Source organism: Phocoena sinus, chromosome 6 (genome assembly GCF_008692025.1).
Source record: "Phocoena sinus isolate mPhoSin1 chromosome 6, mPhoSin1.pri, whole genome shotgun sequence".
Taxonomy (NCBI): domain Eukaryota; kingdom Metazoa; phylum Chordata; class Mammalia; order Artiodactyla; family Phocoenidae; genus Phocoena; species Phocoena sinus.
In genome coordinates, this window is record NC_045768.1 from 30487365 (window position 1) to 30510648 (window position 23284).

The following is a 23284-nucleotide window of genomic DNA, read 5'->3' on the forward strand; positions in this document are numbered from 1 at the left end:
GTCCAGAAAATCAGTTTGCTAAAAAGTGAAGTAGTTGTTTTTCTGCCAAGGTTTATGACTCTATTATTTGCACACATCCATATTAATATTCTTCCATTGCCATATTCCCACCAGGGACTCTTCCATTGTATCACACCTCCAGCACACACTGCTGAAAGTCAATTCCAGATTTAACCTCAAATGAAAATGCTCACAATTTGAATCTGCAAAGCACTTGGGAGTGAGAATCGTGCGGTTAATACAACATAAACTAGATAACCAACACTAACCTAATCTACATTTAGTACTTCAAACCTACATCCCTTCCTTTTACTGACAACTAAGAAGAAACTCTTGCTATAAGATAAATATCTTAGTGATAAACACCAAAAAAGTTTGTATTCTTAAAAATATCCAGTTTCCCTTAATTATGTCATTTTTCAATATTCTTGTTAAATGTCATCAATTCTTTAAGCAGTTGTATGATATGTCCCCTACATAAATGCACTTGGCCAAGAGGGTATGAAAACAGAAAAATCCAGCCCTTGATCTCTTCAAGTCATGTTCCCTGATGAGTGACTGCCCCTACCGCGAAGACGGGGCACTTTTCTTTGCATTCACTTACAGGCGTCCTATGGGCAAACATCAGGTCTCTTCCACCCTCCTACAATGATAGCTTAATTTTCATTCATCTTCTTTCTCTAGTCACCTCCAAAATCCTCTTCTCTTCTAAGGCAAACTCTCTTGGTTGTCACATATTTTCTTGAGCCCTGCTGACTCCATTGCCTCAGGGTTTGACTTTACTCAGAAGTGTCTTATTTTGGTGTTGGCCGTTATCATGATTTATCTTAACCCCATTATTTTGCTTCTGCTTCTGTGGCAGCATGGCTTATGAGCCACAGCTCTTGCAGCAGTGGGACACAGACTTGGCTTTGATGCCAGGTATCACATGCAGCAAGCAGAAGACTGCATTCTCAGGGCAGGAACCAGGGCCAGTGACATCAAACAGGGGCAGCTGCACTGTCTGCATTGATGGGCATCTCCAGGAGTGCAACACTTCCTTCACGGGCATCAGGCTGCTTAAAAGTGCAATGCCCTCCAGGGACTTCAGGAAGTAGTTGCAAAGAGACTTAAGGTAAGAATGGAAAACTCACATAGTGAGTGCAAGTAAACTAAAAAAATGTAGATATGACCATATTGAGGAACCTAGTTTGACCCCTAGACTGATTTGATCTAGAAAACATAATTTATGCTTTTGTTATAAGTTCATATAAAGCATATAGTGAAATACTCCAGAAGACTGAGTTCAAAACATCTACTTAGGCAAAAACTTACACAATTGTGACCAGTGAAGAAATGAGATTATACAAGTATATTCAGTGCTAGAGTATGGAACATTAAAATAACATTAGAAATGTTTAAAAAGGTTAAAAATATGATATGGAATTTTGAAGGTAGACATAACAGCCTAGAGAAAGCAATTGGCTAAGAGAGAGACAAGCTCTAAAACACAGTGAGTGCATATTCAAGGGATAGAAATTGTAGGCCAATAGATTCTATAGGTGTCTATCCTCTAGAGGGTAAGACTATCCTTATAATCTTAATTTAATCTACCCTTAATTTAGGAAAGGCACTCCTTAAAATTAAACAAATCTATTTTCATCAAATGAGCCTTCTGATTAAATGTTGTAGCCTTTGTCTATTGCCCACAGGGAAAGAATATGCTCATCTGCTAACAAGTGTGATTCAGTCCTAGCTAGTTATATTTCTCATTACAAGTGAGTAAATTGATATTCCAGTTTATACATCTCCCTCTTTTTATTGAAATGAAGCAATTTCCTAGGGTCTAATTATCTCAGAGTTCTGACAGGACCAAATTTCTGGCCTTGTAAAACTGAAGACTAAACCCTGGAATGTAATAAATCAACCACTGGATGGCTCTCCTAAACTAGAGCCAGGATCCCTAGTGTATACAGCAACGTTGTAAACCTAGAAAATCAACATACCTTATTCTCTGAATTTCATATGAATTTCATTTGTTTGTTTTCTTAATATTTTCATTTGATATATTTAGTAAAAGATGTTCACCACATTAGCAATCAGGGGACATATGTAGTTTATACATAGTGAAAAATTTAAGTAAGAGTAATTAATAGGCATGCATAATTTAAGTTAAATTCCAAGAATTTCTAAGGTTGAGGGTGATATTTAATAACATAAAATAGAAAGGAATATGGAGCCAATACCTTTTACATCAGATGCAAAACATTTTCCAATACTCAACTAGAAGTCGTTCTCATTTAATCAAAAGCTAGTGCAGTCTACAAAGTCCTGTTATATTACGGAAGAGGAGACAGAAACCATTCCGGATTAAAGGTCGCTTCAGCAAGAACTTTTCAAAGTTTGTATCACAGGAAAATTGATCTCCTCAATTCTAATTAAAAGAGCTAAGGGGTTAAATAAAGAATTGATGAGGACATCACTTAAAATCTTACAGCTGAGACCGGGCATTTTCTGCAATTAGTACAATATTAAAGATCTAATATCCCACCCCCCCACACACAAAAAAAATGCCTACTGTGATACTGTGACTTATAATAAAAAAAATACTTATTTGGTCTTCCTCTCCTTTCTTGGCAGAGCTCTAAAACCCCTGGAATCTCCTAACGTTGAGAGTTGTAAAGGTGTCTTTTGTTATGCTAACGAAGTGACTTTTGGAAAGCACCTAAGCATAGGGGCTGTTTGCCAGCAGAGCCAAGGTATAAATATATGTACATAGCACACTACAGAAGAAGAGAAGAATAAGAGACTACACTGCCTTCTGGCTTTGTTTCAGTGAGGAGATTATATAATGTCCCTGTGTTCCCAGATGTGAAATAAAAGTAATCAAACCAAATGATGCAGGCTTCCTTCCTTCTCTAAGATTCTCTAAGATTCCAAAACTGGGAGGCTTTGAAGATTAGTTGAAGAATAACCTACCTACGGACCTAAAACAAATAGAGTGCCAGTTACTTCTCCAGCAAAAATGGGTTTATTCAGGATCAGCAAAAAATAGCAATTCAGGGTCTGCAACCATGGCAAGCCATGTGCAAGTCCCCAGCAAGATGGAGAGAAGAACTCTTTTATAGAGGGGAAAGGAAGTTGGGAGGGCTGCAGTAAACAAAGAGTTCATGGCTTTTCATTGGCAGAGTTGTGAGTGTCTTTCATTGGCTAAGTCCTTGCCAGGTGAGAAGAGGGAGTCTTTTTTTCTGCCTGTTGGTCTAGGGTATGAGAGGTCCCCCTTCTGGTCTCTGACTCTATTTAATTGAGGTTTCTGTTTTTTAATTTTTACAAACCATAGTGCCCTCCAAACAACAACAACATATTGCAAAGGTATTATGCAATTATGGCCAGTAACATTCTCAATTCACGGTTCTTCATCAATTGTAATTCTGTGGTAAAATTCTCCTGCCTACAGCAGCTAGAATTCTGAGTACATACAATAGTGGAATATTAAATAGTTTTCACAAGCATCTTCATGAATTACCTTCATTGTCTCTCATAACTTTATTTTTAAACTCAAAGTTTTATCTGAAAGACAAATTTTTTTAACTAAATACCATTTCATCTTTTTCTACATATATAATTAATACGTTTATAGTATTTTTCTAAATTTGGAAAATGTAGCAAAATGAAAGTTGTATGCAATTTCTCAGATGATTCCTACAAAGATCAAAAACATTCACTAATAACATCTTTTAGTCTTTTTATATAAAAAGAATAGATAATTGCTATTTTATTTTATTGTTTTTTTCTTTCTATATTCCTAACTTCTTCTTTTTTTAACATCTTTATTGGAGTATAATTGCTTTACAATGGTGTGTTAGTTTCTGCTTTATAACAAAGTGAATCAGCTATACAGGTACATACATCCCCATATCTCCTCCTTCTTGCGCCTCCCTCCCACCCTCCCTATCCCACCCCTTTAGGTGGTCACAAAAAACCAAGCTGGTCTCCCTGTGCTATGCGGCTGCTTCCCTCTAGCTACCTATTTTACATCTGGTAGTGTATATAAGTCCATGCCATTCTCTCACTTCGTCCCAGCTTACCCTTCCCCCTCCCTGTGTCCTCAAGTCCATTCTCTATGTCTACATCTTTATACCTGTCCTCCCTAGGTCCCTCAGAACTTTTTTTTTCTTTTTTCTTTTAGATTCCATATATATGTGCTAGCATACGGTATTTGTCTCTCTCTTTCTGACTTACTTCACTCTGTATGACAGATTCTAGGTCCAGCCACCTCAACACAAATAACTCAATTTCGTTTTTTTATGGCTGAGTAATATTCCATTTTATATATGTGCCACACCATCTTTATCCATTCATCTGTCGATGGACACTTAGGTTGATTCCATGCCATGGCTATTGTAAACAGAGCTGCAATGAACATTGTGGTACATGACTCTTTTTGAATTATGGTTTTCTCAGGGTATATGCCCAGTAGTGGGATTGCTGGGTCATATGGTAGTTCTATTTTTAGTTTTTTTAAGGAACCTCCATACTGTTCTCCATAGTGGCTGTATCAGTTGACATTCCCACCAACAGTGCAAGAGGGTTCCCTTTTCTCCACACTCTCTCCAGCATTTATTGTTTGTAGATTTTTTGATCATGGCCATTCTGACCGGAGTGAAGTGATACCTCATTATAGTTTTGATTTGCATTTCTCTAATGATTAGTGATGTTGAGCATCCTTTCATGTGTTTGTTGGCAATCTGTATATCCTCTTTGAAGAAATGTCTATTTAGGTCTTCTGCCCATTTTTGGATGGGGTTTTTGTTTTTTGTTTTTTTTTGATATTGAGCTGCATGAGCTGCCTGTGAATTATGGAGATTAATCCTTTGTCAGTTGCTTCATCTGCAAATATTTTCTCCCATTCTGAGGGTTGTCTTTTTGTCTTATGTTTTCCTTTGCTGTGCAAAAGCCTTTAAGTTTCATTAGGTCCCAATTGTTTATTTTTGTTTTTACTTCCATTTCTCTAGGAGGTGGGTCAAAAAGGATCTTGCTGTCATTTATGTCATAGAGTGTCCTGCCTATGTTTTCCTCTAAGAGTTTTATAGTGTCTGGCCTTACATTTAGGTCTTTAATCCATTTTGAGTTTATTTTTGTGTATGGTATTAGGGAGTGTTCTAATTTCATTCTTTTACATGTAGTTGTCCAGTTTTCCCAGCACCACTTATTGAAGAGACTGTCTTTTCTCCATTGTATAGTCTTGCCTCCTTTATCAAAAATAAGGTGACCATATGTGTGTGGGTTTATCTCTGGGCTTTCTATCCTGTTCCATTGATCTACATTTCTGTTTGTGTGCCAGTGCCATACTATCTTGATTATTGTAGCTTTGTAGTACAGTCTCAAGTCAGGTAGCCTGATTCCTCCAGCTCCATTTTTCTTTCTCAAAATTTCTTTGGCTATTTGGGGCCTTTTGTGTTTCCATAAAAAGTTGTGAAAGTTTTTGTTCTAATTCTGTGAAAAATGTCATTGGTAGTTTGATAAGGATTGCACTGGATCTGTAGATTGCTTTGGGTAGTAGAGTCATTTTCACAATGTTGATTCTTCTGATCCAAGAATATGGTATGTCTCTCCATCTGTTTGTATTGTCTTTAATTTCTTTCATCAGTGTCTTATAGTTTTCTGCATACAGGTTTTTTGTCTCCTTAGGTAGGTTTATTCCTAGGTATTTTATTGTTTTTGTTACAATGGTAAATGGGAGTGTTTCCTTAATTTCTCTTTCAGATTATTTGTTGTTAGTGTATAGGAATGCAAGAGATTTCTGGGCATTAATTTTGTATTCTGCTACTTTACCAAATTCATTGATTAGCTCTCGTAGTTTTCTGGTAGCATCTTTAGGATCCTCTATGTATAGTATCATGTCATCTGCAAACAGTGACAGTTTTACTTCTTCTTTTCCAATTTGGATTCCTCTTATTTCTTTTCCTTCTCTGATTGCCATGGCTAAAACTTCCAAAACTATGTTGAATAATAATAGCCATCCTAATGGACATGAGATGATATCTCACTGTGGTTTTGATTTGCATTTCTATGATGATTAGTGATGTTGAACATCTTTTCATCTGCTTGTAGGCCATCTGTATATCATCTTTGGAGAAATGTTTATTCAAGTGCTTTTCCCATTTCTTAATCCAGTTATTTGATTTTTTGGTTTTGAGTTGTAAGAATTCTTTATATATTTGGATTTTAACTCCTTATCAGATATATAATTTGCAAACATTTCCCCCCGTTTTGTGGGTTGCCTTTTTAATCTGCTGATGTGTCCTTTGACTTACAAAATTTTTTAAGCTCAATGTAGCCCCGTTTGTCTATTTTTGCTTTTACTGCCAATGATGACATTTTAATAGTACACCTAGATACTTAGTCAATAACAAGCGTTATAATCTTCAAATGACTGGAATATTGGTTTATGAAGTATGTTAGTAGAGATACAAATCCTAAAGCACTATCTAAGCACTCCATGCAAAGTTTCCAAGTTTTCTCCATTCACGGTACACTTAGTGTCTTGTGAAAAAACAGGCCAGAAGAAACAACTGTTTCAAAAGAAACAGTTCTGTTTATTAAGTCATTTGGTGCTTATAGGCCCTAGACCAAGTATACAAGCAAGACAGCATCTTATATAATTTAGCAGTCACAGGAATGACATCTCATCACCTTTTCTGTATTCTATTGGTTATAAACAAGATGCAGATCCCACCCACACTCAAGGGGCAGAGATTACTAAAGTATATGAACCAAGAGTTGGGGGTCATGGAGACCACCTTAAAGTCTGTTCACCACAATAGCTAATATTAAAATAAATATATATTTAATTAGTATTAATATTTGACAATCAGTGACATAAGCATGGTGAAAAAACCCTAAAAACTAATTACCTAAATCATGTCTACCATCTTAATGAGCAGTAATTATTATTATATTTACTTAAAGATCAATTTTGACAAAAACATACCAGCAGCTCACAGGCAATTTCAGAAAACTGAAAATGTTTTCAGCAACGATTTTGTTCTACATCAACACTCAACAATGAGGAGCATGACTATCTTCATGGAGGCATTATTTTATCTCCACATTAATGATATGTTGTAAGTATATCATGTGTAAGAAGGTGTTAAGCTGTAAATGGGCAAATAATATCAAGCAAAGGAGATGAGCTAATGCAGAATCTATAGCTGGATAGCTTTATGAAAAAGTATGGTGGTGTGGTTCTTAAAAGTTCCCTTATTTATTTATTCAGTAAATATTTATTGTTTATTTACTATGTGCCAAATACTGTGCTAGTTATTAAAGATACAAAGAGAATAAGTAGTTATTTGTAGATCTGTTTCTGTATCAGTCCTTAAATATTTTCCTAGGAACCTACCCCAGTCTACTGACTGATTTAAGGGCCACATCTCCTACAAATTATATTTTCTACTTTTATTAATAGCTTGACAAGATCTTCGTTACTCTTTAATCAGCCATACTTATTTTTCTTTCCTTTTCATTGATAAGCAATGAACTCATCACTGCCTCCATTTTAGAGTCATTAATTTTACATACTTCGTTTCTTGGAATAGTAGAATCAAATGACAGAAAGGAACTTCAAGTGCCACTTTAAGTAAAAATCCATCTGATTCCTGAATCATTTATACAATGCCTTGGCCAACAGTATGTCCACTCTATATTAAATACCTTCTATCATGGACAACTCCCTCCAAAGGCAACCTGTTCAGTATATTTGTCCAGCAAATGTGTATTTAACCACTTACCACAAGTTATGCATTATACTAGATGCTGGGTATACAATGGGGAGTAAAACACACTCGGTCCTTACCCTTCACGGTAAGGTAGACAATAAATGAGCGAAATAAAGGAATGCATAAGGATGAATAGTTACAGGTGTTCAAAAGGAAGTGAATGTGACAGAGAATAGCAGAGGATAGCCGGAAAAGGACCCTTAGGAAATGGCAGTTCAATAGAGCCTTGAGAGATGATGGATTTGAAGTCCAACTGTGCTAGTAGTGAAGCAGCAGGAAACTTCTCGGTATGTGTGAGGAACTGAAAGGAAGCCAGGGTGGCTCTAGCGTGGCAGACCAGAGGGAGAGTGGCATCAGATGAGGCTAGAGAGAAGGCAGTTCTAGTTTTGAATTTGAGATCCCTCTCCCTGTCATTCCCAGGGAGTTAGTCCCAGTTTTTAGTTAGTTTTTAGTTAGTCCCATTCATTAGTCCCAGCTTTTCTCCCATTGGGTCACTCAGAACACATGGACCTGCCCTGTCTCTAAGAGGCAGGCCTCCCAGCATTTACTTGAAGAGTCTCTCTTGCACATCCGTGGCTTCCCTTCACTTGGCTAAGCTTCCTCAGCCCTTCACCCTTCCTTCCTATGCCTGACAGGCCACACTTTCAGGGTCATACTCCTCTATCTGTCACATAAGAAACAGAGTGGAGGCTTGACCTGGTCTTCAAAGGACGTTCTTGTCGGTAAAAACACAATGATCACAAATTACCTCCTAACCAAGATGTAAATACCTTACTACTTCCTGCTTCATTCCTTGGTTTTGAGGTTTTAATTTTCTTTTAAATATCCTCTTTAGACCTGGAAATTTCCTAACTCTCTACTTGCTAAACCTACCCCTTCCTAGTACTAGCTCCGTAAAGAGAACCACCCTGTTTCTGGCATCCAAAACTCTCCCTCCTGATTTTGTATTCTCTTACACCCAGTCTCTGCACCACGTCAAATCACCTCCAATCTGTGCCTCTCTGCTGCCCTCTTCTGGCCATGATCAATGTGAGCGGATGACAAGCAACTCAGCCTCTCTGCTCAACACATTCCCCTAGACACTGAGGGCAGAAAAACTCCACCTTAATATAGAACACCTCCCCTGAGCACAGGCACATACCAGTTCCTCAGAGAGAGGTACAATACCCACAGGGTATATTAGCCGCACTCACAAACTATATATGTACAGTATATGTGTGTGTGTGTGTGTGTGTGTGTGTAGGGAAATATTTCCCTCACTATGCCAGTTTCTGGAAATAGATCAGTAGATCAGAAATGTCTTGTCCTTTAAAAAGTAGGGTTTAATGGGTGATATAGCTATATAAACTGGCAATAATGTGTTTTGGCCAGTGTTATGATCAGGAAGTTATATAATGCTATAGAAGTATTTAAAAGGAGCTCATAACTATGACCCAAGGGACAAAGAAGTCTTCAGATCTCAATTGTGACCTGAAAATGAGAGTGGGGGTGTTCCACGTACTACAAAGGTTGGCACATAGAACTCAACATGGTTGGCCACTTTGGAGAAACCTGGGTCACTCACATAGCACTTGCCATCAATCCAGACCTTGGGTCACTCATTCTGCCTCAAGATCTCATCTGTCAAAAACTAGGATTCTGGGACTTCCCTGGTGGCACAGTGGTTAAGAATCTGCCTGCCGATGCAGGGGACATGGGTTAAATCCCTGGTCCGGGAAGATCGCACACGCCACGGAGCAACTAAGCCCGTGCGCCACAACTACTGAACATATGCTCTAGGGCCCACAAGCCACAACTACTGAGACTGCATGCCACAACTACTGAAGCCCGTGCACCTAGAGCCCGTGCTCTGCAACAAGAGAAGCCACTGCAATGGGAAACCCACGCACAGCAACGAAGAGTAGCCCCTGCTCACCGCAACTAGAGAAAGCCTGCGCACAGCAACGAAGACCCAACACAGCCAAAAATTAATTAATTAAAAAAAAAAAACTAGGATTCTGATGGCCAAGAATGACTCCTAAGAAACCTAAGAACTCCAGCCACATACAGGTAGTCAAGACTGATTATCTAGCAACTTTACTAACAGTTAAACCCATTCATCTCAAATCCCTGCTATCTATAGGCAACACCCAAGGAAAGCCTTCTTGCTTACTATCATTTACCATATCACCACCCCATAATACTCTGTGCTGCTTTCCCCTTAACACACCACCTATTGTTCCCCAGTGCCAAACCTTCCCACTGTGCCCTCTAGAATCCTAAGTCCTGAGTTATATACTAAATTCCTCTATATCCACAGTCTTTTAACTGTTTCCTTCATCCCTCTCATGCCTTAACTTAAACTGGCCTTAGCCATTTCAAGCTGCTATAATAGAATATCATAAATGGGGTGGCTTATAAACAACAGAAATTTATTTATCACAGTTCTGGAGGCTGGGAAGTCCAAGATCAAGATGTCGGCCGATTCAGTGTACTGTGAGACCCGCTTCCTTGTTCACAGACAGCCTTCCTCTCACATAGCAGAAGAGATGAGAGAGCCCTCCAGTGTCTCTTTTATAAGGATGTTAACCCCATTCATAAGAGATTCACCCTCCTAACCTAATAAATTTGGGGGACACAAACATTCAGTCTATAGCACTCCTCTCAAAATCTTGTTTTTCCTGCAAACTTCTCAAAGGAAGGTTTCTCATTCTCTCACACCCCAAACTCTTTGTTCTTATTGCTGTGAGGCATCTATTCATTCAGCCACACTCTCCCTACCTAGTCACCATCAGTCACCATTATCTACTACCACCTGGTCATTCTGCTTCTTCATTAAAGACCTTGGCAATAACTGTCTTCCTCTCCACTCTGCTCTTGCCCTTGGGAACTTACAAGATCCATTTAGATGATGGAAGCTAAAATGGGTCCATTGTTTATGAACATAATCTTCTTCTTACTCTCTGACACCTCCATCTCAGTATCATTTACCAAATTCCATTCTCCATATATCCCTATAATAGTAAATCACAGTACTGGCTCTCTTTTCTCCTCTTTCCACACCCTCTCCCTGGTAAACCTTATTTACAACTACAGCTTAAAGTGACATCTATGTGCTAATAAATACCAAATCTTGACCTCCATCCAAGTATCTCTCTTGAGCACCAGAGACACATACCTGTTTAAACAGATGACATTTTTGATGGCCCACAGATAGCTAAACTCAGTAAGTCCATAGATAAATTCATCATCTTTTATCCAAAAGAGCTGCTTGTCCTGAAAGTGACACCTATATACTCAAGCCAGAAATATGGGTTTCATCTTTTCTTCCCTCTCCGGTTCCTCTGCACACCAACCTCAAGACCATCTCTATACTTCTTCCTTTTCCATTGCCATTTTTCTAATTCAGGTCACCATGATCCCTCAAGTAGATTATCCTGCATCTCATCCTGCCACGCCAATTTACTCTTCAAACTGCATCCCTAGTGATCTTCCAAACATGCAAATCTGATTATACCATTCCTCTGACTTAAAAAAATGAAACACTTAAATAGAAGCCTTCTGCCTCAGGATGGAGTTAAAACTCCCCAGTATAGAATAATATTCTCTTCTGAGCTGGCTCATTAATTTTCCAGCCTCATCTTTCATTCCTCTCACCTGTGGTTTCGTTCTTCTCACCACGCTTAGTAACTTGGGTGGCGTACTTCAGGATGAGACAACATTAACAAGTTTCTTAGCACAAGTACAATTCTACTTGCATCTAAGGCTAGAAGACGTCCTTATTAAGTGCCTGATGGTGGAGGATACAGGTTTCTAATGGAACCCATGTCGGTGAACCCTAGATTTGTGCCAGTTACACATAGGTTTGATTTCTACAGAGACTTCTGATAAGTCCTGAGGGGGCCACTAGACAGAAAGAAAAAAAAAAAAAAACATTAACAAGAAAAATTTAACTCCACCAGGCTCTTTAAATTATGACAATGCTTACACATGATTGGCCCAGAATTTAGGCTGTAGTGAACCATCTCTAATAGCTCAATTCCAAGGATAACAGAACCAAGCAACTCCTTGAAGATCTTCTATGTCCTCTCATTTTTAAATCCCCAGATTCTGGCACATAATCAATGCTTAACTATAGGCTGAAGATCCCTCACTGGGGTTAAGCCCAGGTAACCTAAATTCTCCAGGACAAATATGATGTCAAACATTCTCTCTAAACCATAGAAATGTTATACAAATGAATTATAATTTTTATCAAAATAGTCATGGAGAAGATGAAGTAAACACTGCAATAAAATGACACACATTAAAAGACTAAGAATAGAAAAGATTTGAGAAATCAGAGGCCAAGGAAGTTGTGTGATACACCATGAACACAATGCATACTAACCCACATCACACATGTCTAGGTATGTAATGTTAAATTGTATAAAAGTAAATCAGATAGCAATAAATCACATTAAAGCAACATTCTGCAGAGAAGCTACGTTTCTGGTTGGCACAAGCTGAGTATCAGAATTGAAATGAAGAGTGAGAGGGCTTGACTTTCCTTTTTTGTTTTTGTTTTTTTACTAATTCTTGGGATTTCATGAAGAAATCAGTTGAGAAAACTGAAAAACCTGCGTGAATTATATTAAAAGAAAACAGTATACATTTTATAATGGAGTTAAGTCAGGTATAGTAATTTATAACAACTTTGACCACTGTAAGATGTTTTGATAGACTCTCATAGCCTCATTTACTCACTCATTTAACAAATACTGAGCACCTCTGATGTGCAGGTACTGTACTAGGTACTTGGGATATAAACCCAATTATCAAAACAGAGGTCCCTGCCTTCGAGAAGCTTATATTTGAGCAGTGGAGACACAGTATCAAGAAACATGTAAATTAGTAAATCACATAGTATGTTACAAGACAATAAATCCTACGGGGAAAAAAACTGTAGGCCAAAGGGCCAGTGAAGGGAGGTGGGTAGAAGATGTAATATTAATAGGATGATCAGAGTAGTCTTCTTTTGGAAGACATTTAAGCAACCACTTGAAAAGAGGTAAGGGAATTAATCAAACGATCAGCTGAGGGAAACACTTTCCCAGGCAGAGGACAGACAGCATGACTGAAAGCCCTAGGATGGGACGACTTTTCACAGTTGTGATTTCTCACTTACATTTTGATTATTTTATTAATCTGCCTCCTTCTTTAGACTGTAATCTCCAAAAAGGGAAGAACCATATCTGCTTTGCTCTATTTTCTCTCCAGCATCTAGTCCTGGGACTGGCAAAGACTAGGTGCTCAGAAAATATTTGGTGAATGATTAACTTGTACATTTTACCTAATGAACCAGAAAAACTCTTACCTGGTTTGGTTAAGACAACATTTTCGATTCTGTCTACTTTGGATTTTGCCCCTTCATTCACTTTCAGCTGATTCTGATTTTTGTGTCCTACCCCATTACCTACTCGTCCTAGTCTGTAATCAGATGACTGCATCCTTGCATCAGATACCCATTACTAATTGCAGAAAGTCTTCAGCCTCATTCTCTACCTGATAATTTTATGTTATAAACCTTCCAGTACCACCTAATAAATGTCTGCAACTGATTTCTCTTTCCACAGGAATTATTTCTGTTTTTTTCTCTTGTAAGGCTGAACAGGTTTTTTCCCCTGTTTCTTTATTCTCTGGCTAAGCTGCCTGTGTTCTACAGAAACAGTATTCTGCTCTGTGGTGTGATGAACAGGGGTTATCCCACTTCTTTCTGGCAGGAAGAGGGTCATCAAGTTTGGCTTTGAGCTGAAGATGGGTAACACATTGAGAAGAAATAAGGTCACTACTATTTTTCCTGTGTAACTCACTATTAAACATTTTCTTTGCATAAATTAGCTCCGGAATTTTGCTGTTCAGCTCTTTGGGGCCCAATGCCATAAAAGATATAAAGACCCATGATGCTGATTAAGCTCCATGAATTCCACAGCACATATGAAAACCTGAGCAACTATGGTTGAGAGAAAAACAAAAGTACAGTCTTGTAATGCAGATTTTTATGAAGTACGTTTGAAAATCTTTTAGTATTTACTTTACAGTTCAAATAAATGTGAAGAAAAACAAAACACACAAGGTAAGAGTCCATCAACAGACAAATAAGAAATTGTGAGATAAATATATATACACACACAATGAAATATTATTTATCCTTAAAAAAAAGAAGATTCTGTCACTTGCAACAGCATGGATGAACCTAGAGGACATTGTGCTAAGCAAAATGAGCCAGACACAGAAAGAAAAAAACTTAATCATCTCACTTACATGTGAAATCTAAAAAAGTCAAATATATGAAAGCAGAGAGTAGTACAGTGGTTACCAGTGGCTCAGACATGGGAGAAATAGGGACATGTTGGTCAAAGGGTACAATGTTACAGTTATGTAGGATGAATATGATCTAATGTAATCTAGAGCTCTAATTTACAGCACGACTATAGTTAGTAACACTATATTTACTGAATATTGGAAATTGTTAAGAGGGTAGATTTCAGGTACTCTAATTACCAAAAAACAAACAAACAAACAAACACAAAAGCCCCGGAAAAACGGTAACTATGTAAGGAAAAGATATGTTAATTAGCTTCGCTATAGTATTCATTTAACTGTGTGTGTGTGTGTGTGCGTGTGTGTGTGTGTGTGTGTATCAAATCACCATGTTGTACACCTTAAGTATATACAATTTTTATTAATAAAGACACAAGAGAAATCTTTCAATACAAAGTCGAAAGGAATACTTTTCCTAAATAATGTGACCATTTATTCATAACATTTGGTCCATAATGTTATGATGGAAATAAAGTTTATAGATAACCTGCAATGTTCTAAGATTAAATAATATAATACATGCAAAATGTGTCTGTTCATAATAGATGCATAATGAATGTAAGATTTCTTTGGGGGGATTTCTTTTTTGGGTTTTGTTTTTGTTTTTTTCTGGCTGTGATGGATCCTTGTTGCTGTGCACAGGCTTTCTCTAATTGTGGCGAACGGAGGCTACTCTTCGTTGCGGTGCACAGGCTTCTCACTGCGGTGGCTTCTCTTGTTGAGGAGCAACAGGCTCTAGGCACGTGGGCTTCAGTAGTTGTGGCACGCGGGCTCAGCAGTTTTGGCTCACAGGCTCTAGAGCTGTTCTAGAGCTGCTCTGCGGCATGTGGGATCTTCCCGGACCAGGGCTCGAACTCGTGTCCCCTGCATTGGCAGGAGGATTCTTAACCACTGCACCACCAGGGAAGCCCAAATGTAAGATATTTTTATCACAATGAGTTCACATTTATGCTGCACTCATCCATAGGCTAAGCAAATACTCATATTCTAGTAAGCCTCAGAGTAGAATAATCTGATCTCACTTAACAAATTTAATCTAAGGGATAGAAGTTAGCCCTCAAATGTATACTATACAGAGATTCAACGAAGGTGTCTATATATCACCTAAAAGAGGATTTTAGTCAAATAGAGTCTGTACCAAAGGAGGAGATAATTATATATTGCAACATTTAAATTCAGCAGTGTAACATACTGATTAATCGGATATTTTCCAGAGGCAGCTTCCCTGAGTCTGAATCTCAGTTCTGCTACTTACTAAACATGTGTCCCTGAGCAAGTTATCTAATCTTTCTGAGCCTTAGTTTATTTCATCTAAAAAAGGAGGCTAAAAATATTAACCACCTGTGATGGTTAGTTTCATATATCAACTTGACTAGGCTATGGTACCCAGTTGTCTGGTCAGGTATTTTTTTAGACGTGATTAACATTTAAACTTTATAATGGGGGCAAACTTCAACCGTTCAGTTGAAAGCCATAAGAGAAAAGACAGATCCCCCCAAGAAAGAAGGAATTCTGCCTCCAGCCTCCCTTCAGATTCAAAACTATACCAACTCTCTCCTGGGTCTCTAGTCTGCCAGCCTGCCCTGTACATTGTGGAATTGCCAGCCCTCAATTCCTTAAGATCTCTCTTTCTCTTCCTCTCTGTCTCCCTCTTTCTCTCTCTCCAGCAGTGCTGTAAAACTCTTTATTCTGATATCTATTTTGACTGATATTAATATAGCCACTTCAGCTTTCTTTTGATTATCGTTATCAGGTTTCTTGTTTTCCACCCTTTTACTTTTAATCCATTTGTGTCTTTATATTTAAAGTACATTTTATGTAGTTAACATATAGTTGAGTCCTGTCTTTTTATTGTCTAACAATTCCTCCTCTTAACTGGGGTGTTTAAAGTATTTCTTTGTTTAGCTCTACATTTACATATGGTATCATTTTTCTTCTACCTGAAGGACTTTCTTTCATATTCTTGGAGTACAGTAGTCTTTTTTTCACCATCTTTATTCTTGAAAGATATGTGTGCTGGGTGTAAAATTCTAGGTTGGCAGTTTTTTTTTTTATTTCAGTATAGTAAAGATGTCACGTAACTATCTTCTCACTTGCATTGCTTCCACCGAGAAATCTACTGTAATCCTTATCTGTGTTCCTCTATATGTAATATATTTTTAGTCTGGCAGCTTTTAACATTTTCTCATTTTCTTCACACTGAGCTTCTTGTATTTGTGGGTTTACACAACCGGAAATTTTTCATTATTTCTTCAAATATTTTTCTGGCCCTCCCTTTTCAGAAACTCCAGTTACACATACTTAAAGTAGTCACACAGCTCACTAATGTACTCTTAAATAATAATAATATCATTATTCCCTTTTAGCCCTCTGTGTTTCATTTTGGATATTTTCTACTTCTATGTCTTGAAATTCACTAGTCTTTTCATCTGCAATGTCCAGTCTGTCATTAATTCCATCCAGTGTACTTTTCATCTCAGACACTGTAGTTTTCATCTATAGAAGTTCAATTTGGATATTTAAAAATATCTTTCATGTCTGTATTTAACATGTTTAATCTTTGCTCTAGCTTTCTGAACATACAGAATGCAGTTATAACTGTTCTAATGTCAACCTCTGCTAATTCTAACATCTGGGTTAGTTCTTGGTTAGTTTTAATATAGGGATTTTTCTCATTACAAATTATACTTTCCTGCTATATGCCTTATAATTCTTTTAAACACTTTTTTTTTTAATTAATTTATTTATTTTTGGCTGCAATGGGTCTTCATTGCTGCAGGTGGGCTTTCTTTTTAGTTGCAGTAAGCGGGAGCTACTCTTCGTTGCAGTGTGCAGGCCTCTCATTGCAGTGGCTTCTCTTGTTGTGGAACATGGGCTCTAGGCATGCAGGCTTCAGTAGTTGTGGCACGTGGGCTCAGTAGTTGTGGCTCACGGGCTCTAGAGCACAGGCTCAATAGTTGTGGCGCACGGGCTTTATTGCTCCACAGCATGTGGGATCTTCCCAGACCAGAGCTCGAACCCATGTCCCCTGCATTGGCAGGTGGATTCTTAACTGCTGTGCCACCAGGGAAGCCCAAAGCCTTATAATTTTTTACTGGATGTCAGACTTTGTGAATGTTATCTTGTCTGGTGCTAGATTTTTTTTTTTATGTCAAAAACTATTCTTGTACTTTGTCCAGAGTGAACTTGGAAACAATTAGACCCTTTTGGACCTTGCTTTTAACATTTGTCAGGCAGAACCAGAGCAACACTTAGACTAGGGTTAATGATTTCTCACTACTGGGGCAAGACTTTTCTGAGTGCTCTATCCAATGTCTCATGAATTATAAGGTCTGGCTAGTGGGAACAGGCACTATTGCTGGCCCTATATGAGTGCCAGCTACCCTTCCCTGTAATCCTTTCAGGTTGTTCTTTCTCCTATGCCTCAGTAGTTTCTTCATATGCATGTGCTAATCAGTATTCTCTTGAATACTGAAGAGGGTATCTCTGAAGATTTCCACAGTTCTCTGTACATCTCCCTCCTCTTTGATACTCTGCTCTGTAAACTCTAGCTACCTTGATCTCACCAGACTCTCATCTTTGTCTTCTCAGCTCAGGAAGTCTCCTGGGGTAGACATGGACCTCCCCGTCTCTGTACCATGGCATGGAAATGCTATCAAGTCAGTAAGCTAGGGAAATTGTAGGGCTCACTGCAATTGTTTCCTATCTCTCAGAGATATCTCTCCTCCTCATGTACAATGTCTTGATTTAGTTACTTTAGGTAGAAGGGTAAATCTCATCTTTGCTAGTCCATCTTGGCCAGAATAAGTCCAATGTTGTGAAAAATCTAATAAGATAATGAAAGAAAAGTGCTTGGAAAAAGTACAATGAATGTTAGCTATTATCATAATCAGAGTTTTAAGCTATTTTGATTATACTTCTAGGCAAACTTCCTCATTGTACAAACTAAGTTTTCACAATATGAGGAAAGTATGGAGCAATGAAAATATTAATAGCAATAATAATTGAATGCTAAGTGCCTTAAATTAATTGTCCATTTAACTTCAGTTCAACACTATAAAGTAAGGTAATATTATCTGCATTTTATAGATGAAGAATCTGAGGTTAAATAAATTGTTCAAGGTTAAGCAGCTACCAAGTGGTAAACAGAGAACAGAGCCAAGGTCTGTCTAACTCCAAAAAGCCCAATCTCTTAACCTTCATATATCACTGCCAGATCACTTCTAAGCAACTGTGAAAACATTCTTGCTTCACAGACTCAAAGGCTTTGGAAAAGAATTGAATAAAACTGTATTTTAGTGTTATCATGGGTTTTTATAACTATTAATATCAGAAAGTCATTTCCTGTGGAATTCCTTGTGTTATAATGGTAAGGTTTCAGCATGACATTCTTGAGCTTGAAGTCCTCACACATGGGTGAATAACAAATTTAATGGTGATGTTTACTCTTCTCAGAGCAGAGAGATTTGCTGATAAGACTGTTAACACATCAGTGGAGAACATGAGTTCCAGCTTCAGTAGTGCAAAACCCAAAGGTAATAAGAATGATTTAATGAAGTTGTCAGTTAACTACAACAGAACAAGATTAGGATTAAGGGGCAAGGGCCATGTATGCAATTATTATACCAAATAACTCACTGGGTGTTTCTACCAGTTGATATGGTAGCTACTGTAAAATATTCCATTGTTTCCATAAATATGCCATACAAAACATTTAACTTAATACATTCTATGAATTTAAGTAAATTTCAGACAGATTTTGTCACATGAAAATGTAAGATTTCTATAGCCTACGCTTAATCCTTAAATAATATCAATATCTTACTTATTAGTTACTTCTTAGTAAAGAAATTTTTAAAGAAAAAGAGGTCCCCAGAATTCTACTGTACTTTTGACTTAAAAAAAATTAATCCATATATGTGGATTAAAAAATTGAGCAATAAAGATTAAAAAAATTTAAGCATTCCTTCTCTATTCCTCTCATCCAAAACCTCTGTCCCTTCAGTTCTTCTCCCAAAGGTAACTATAATTAATTTTTGTTGTGTTCACTTTCTAAAATATAGAGAGAAATTTACTTCTTAAAATCTGTTAAAATTACTTTCATTATTTTTAAGACATTTTTGAACAGATTATATCACCACACACATTATAATTTCTACCACTAATTTAATCTTTATCAGTTATTTTCCATGGTAATATTTCCAAAATGTGCAGGCGAAATGTATCAGCTCTGGAAACCAAACACAAATATCTGAGCTTACACTGAAATTTAAATTGCTGGTAAAAGTGAGAAAATTGAGGGTGCGCATGCTTCAGTGGTAATCACTACAGTTGGACCTGTTGAAGGAGGCACAGGGAAGTTCTGTGGTAACTGAGTGAACTGTCCAAGTCTTTGAAAAAAAGCACTGTGCCATCTTATCAGGTTTCCTGATTATAGTCGATAAAACAGTAAAAAGATAATCTATGAAAACCTGGCATCCTTTATCTTTTTCCCTTTATTCTTTTTATCAGCTTGTTCCTCTGTTGTTTCTTGCAAGTTGCTTTCATTTGGGCTTTGGGGATTTTGTGAGATTCTTGTCTTTTGTGATAGCCAATTAACAAACTCTAATCATAATGAGATACGGTTATCTATTTGGGAATCACTCTTCCTTTAGACATCTTGACTTATTCTCAAGACTTAGATTAACTTGATCACTGATCTGAAATTTATGGACCTACCTGAACTAATTCTATCTTTTGCAAATATTAAGAAAAAGTGGGACTTTGGTCATGGATTTTATTCTTAATTGCCATAATTTCATACTTATTTTCTCCTTTGAGAACCAACAAGAGATTTTGTGGAGAGAAAGGAAAAAATGGGGGAAAACTGAAGAGTTCTCTCCACCCTTCTTAAGAATAAAACTGCAAGAATGGGGATGTAGAGGATTTCTGCTGAATAATCTAAAAAAGTAAGTCAAGAAAGAGGCTAAGAAAAACTCAGTCCTGGTACTATTTGGAGTCTATAATGATTAAGGATATAATTTTGAAATGTCTTTAATTCCCATACATATTTCCATTTTTCTCTGTATACCATCCTGTAGTGATCAGCAGTAGAACATCCAAATAAAAAGTATCCATGCGCCTATTTAAAGGGAATTAAGGATACTACCTAACAGGTAAATAGTGTTCTATCTCAGTGTTCTCACCCAGGTGGTTGCCTGGGTTCAAAGTCTGATCCTGTGACTTAGCACCTGTCTTCAGACAACTTATATAATTTCTCTAAGTTTTGGTTTCCTCAAGTGTAAAATAAAATAATAATATTTAACTGACACAACTGTAGTGAGGATTAAAGGAGAAAAATGCACCTAGAACAGTCAGTACTTTGTAAAAAAGGAAAGAGACAAAGAAAGGAATCTAATGTTTATTTTATGCCAACTATTGCCAGATATTATTTATGTTTCTTATATGCATGATTTCTAATTATCACACTAATAGCCAAGATGTTTTCATCTCAAATATTAGGAAAGAGAAGCTCAAAATGGATAACTGACCCAAGAACAAACATCTAACAATTGATGCAATTAGGATTCAAATTCAGGTGTTTCTAATTTTAAAAGTTTTCTTCCCATTATACTAGTGTCTCCCAAGCAGGGCAAACTCATTGTAAATATGGATGTAGTTCTTACCAGGAGATGGCATTAATCTTCACAGGGTTATTTGTGAATGTTTTAAAAAGACAAAACATGTAAAGGGTTTAGGCCAGTACTTGACACATACTCTTCATCATTATCACCATGTCCCACTTTGCTTCCTAAAATGGTTGTGGAGGATGCGATTCTGTCCTCCATCCCCCCATTGGTCAGTTTCTGATGAGCTTTCTTTTTTTTTTTTTTTTTTTTTTTTTGGCGGTACGCGGGCCTCTCACTGTTGCGGCCTCTCCCTTTGCGGAGCACAGGCTCCGGACGCGCAGGCTCAGCGGCCATGGCTCACGGGCCCAGCCGCTCCACGGCATGTGGGATCTTCCCGGACTGGGGCACAAACCCGCGTCCCCTGCATCGGCAGGCGGACTCTCAACCACTGCGCCACCAGGGAAGCCCATGAGCTTTCTTTTTAAAGTATATCAGTTGATCACTTGACTCATGGGTTAGATAATGAGGAATCCTTGTTCTATATTAATACCACACACAAATATAACACTATAAGTAAAATAGAATGTATGATGTAAAGTTTAATATTAAATTTTCCCAAATACATACATACCCCAGCTTACCCTGTTACTTCAAATGAGCCAGTCTAAGGGAATATATTCAAGTGAAGGAGCTATTTTTGCAGATTAATAGATTAATATATAAGTATGAGGAAAAAATATAGAGTCTATATTATCCATATTATTCAGTGTATCTGAATTTTTTTCCAGCTTTATTGAGGTAGCATTGACATACAATATTGTGTAGCTTAAGGTGTGTAATGTGATGATTTGATACATATAAAATACTGTGAAATGGTTACCACAATGAGGCTAGTTAACACATCTGTTGCCTGACATAATTTCCATTTGTGTGTGTGTGTGTGTGTGTGTGTGTGTGTGTGTGTGTGTGTGTGGTGAGAACATTTAAGATCTACTGCCTTAGCAACTTTCAAGTATATAATATAGTATTGTTAATTATAGTCCCAAGCTGCATATTAAACCCCCAGAACTTACTCATTTTATAACTAGAAGTTTGTACAATGTGACCAACATCTCCCCATTTCCACCACCCTCCAGCCCATGGAAACCACCATTTTATGCTCTGGTTTTACGAGTTTGGCTTTTTCAGATCTACATGTAAGTAAGTAAGATGATACAGTATTTATCTTTCCCTGTCTGACTTATTCACTTAGCATATTGTCCTCAAGGTCCATCTACGTTGCTGCAAATGGCAGAATTTTCTTCTTTCTCGTGGCTGAATAATTTTCCATTGTATGTATACTGCATTTCCTTTATCCATTTATCCACTGATGGATACTTATGTTGTTTCCATATCTTTGTTCCTGTGACTAATGCTGCAACGAACACAGGAGTGCATATATCTCTTCAAGAACCTGATTTCATTTCCTTCAGATAAGTATCCAGAAGTGGGATTGCTGGATTGTACAGTAATTCTATTTTTACGTTTCTGAAGAACCTCCAATGCTGTTTTTCATAGTGGCTATACTAATTTTCAGTGTAACTGAATTTATTACAATGTTTTGTGTAAGGTATCTTCTCCTCTTCAAAGGAACTGGAATGCATCTCAGAGCACCTGATTATTCCTGGTTTCATTTGGTCTTCATCAGAGATTCTCAACTGGGGGCAATTTGACAACGCCTGGAGAAATTTTTAGTTGCCACAACTTAATGGGGAGGAGAGTGCTACTGGCATCTAGTGGAGAGACCGGGGATGCTACTAAACATCCTATGATGCACAGGACAATCCCACAACAAAATATTACCTACCCCAAAATGTCAAAAGTACTGAGGTGGATAAACTCTTGTCTAGATCAACAGTTCTCAACCCCGGCTGAACATTAGGATTTCCTAAGGAGCTTTTAAAACTGTCAATGCTGCTTGGATCTCCCCCACACCCAGAAATCAGACCTTAGTGGTCTGAGGTAGACGTGCGTGCGTGTGTGTGCACACACACGCGCGGGCCAGTTCCACAGGTGATTCTAACACGCAGAATTGTGAACCTCTGGTCTAGATGAGGCTAACTACTTTAAGAAATGGAAGAGATAGTTATAATGAGAGGAAATTCTTACTGGGATTTTGCCAGGATTCCTGCTCTGTCTCTACCCTCCCCAGTTGTGCCAGGATAGTCCTAACTTTTACCAGAGACCTTATTAGAATTCACTTTTTGTTGTGGCATTTTCTCAAACAGCCTGTTTACTAATAGGAATAAATCTCATCTAAATTAGCCAGACTCAAAAAGCAAAAGCAGACAACTGGATCATGGCCCGTACAAAATATTCACTGCTAGCAGCACTGCATGTATGGCTTTTACCTGCAATCCTTGCTGTGAACAGCCATGTGGTTATTTTTTTTTTCTTCGCCTCTGAAATGTCTTTAATAACCTCTCTTAACTTGGATCTGCAATGCTGTTGCAGATCTTCCTGCAAATTCATCCTGTCCTTGACTCCTTCTCCCGAGGCTCTCTTTGGCCCACTGCTTAATTACCTCCGATTCGT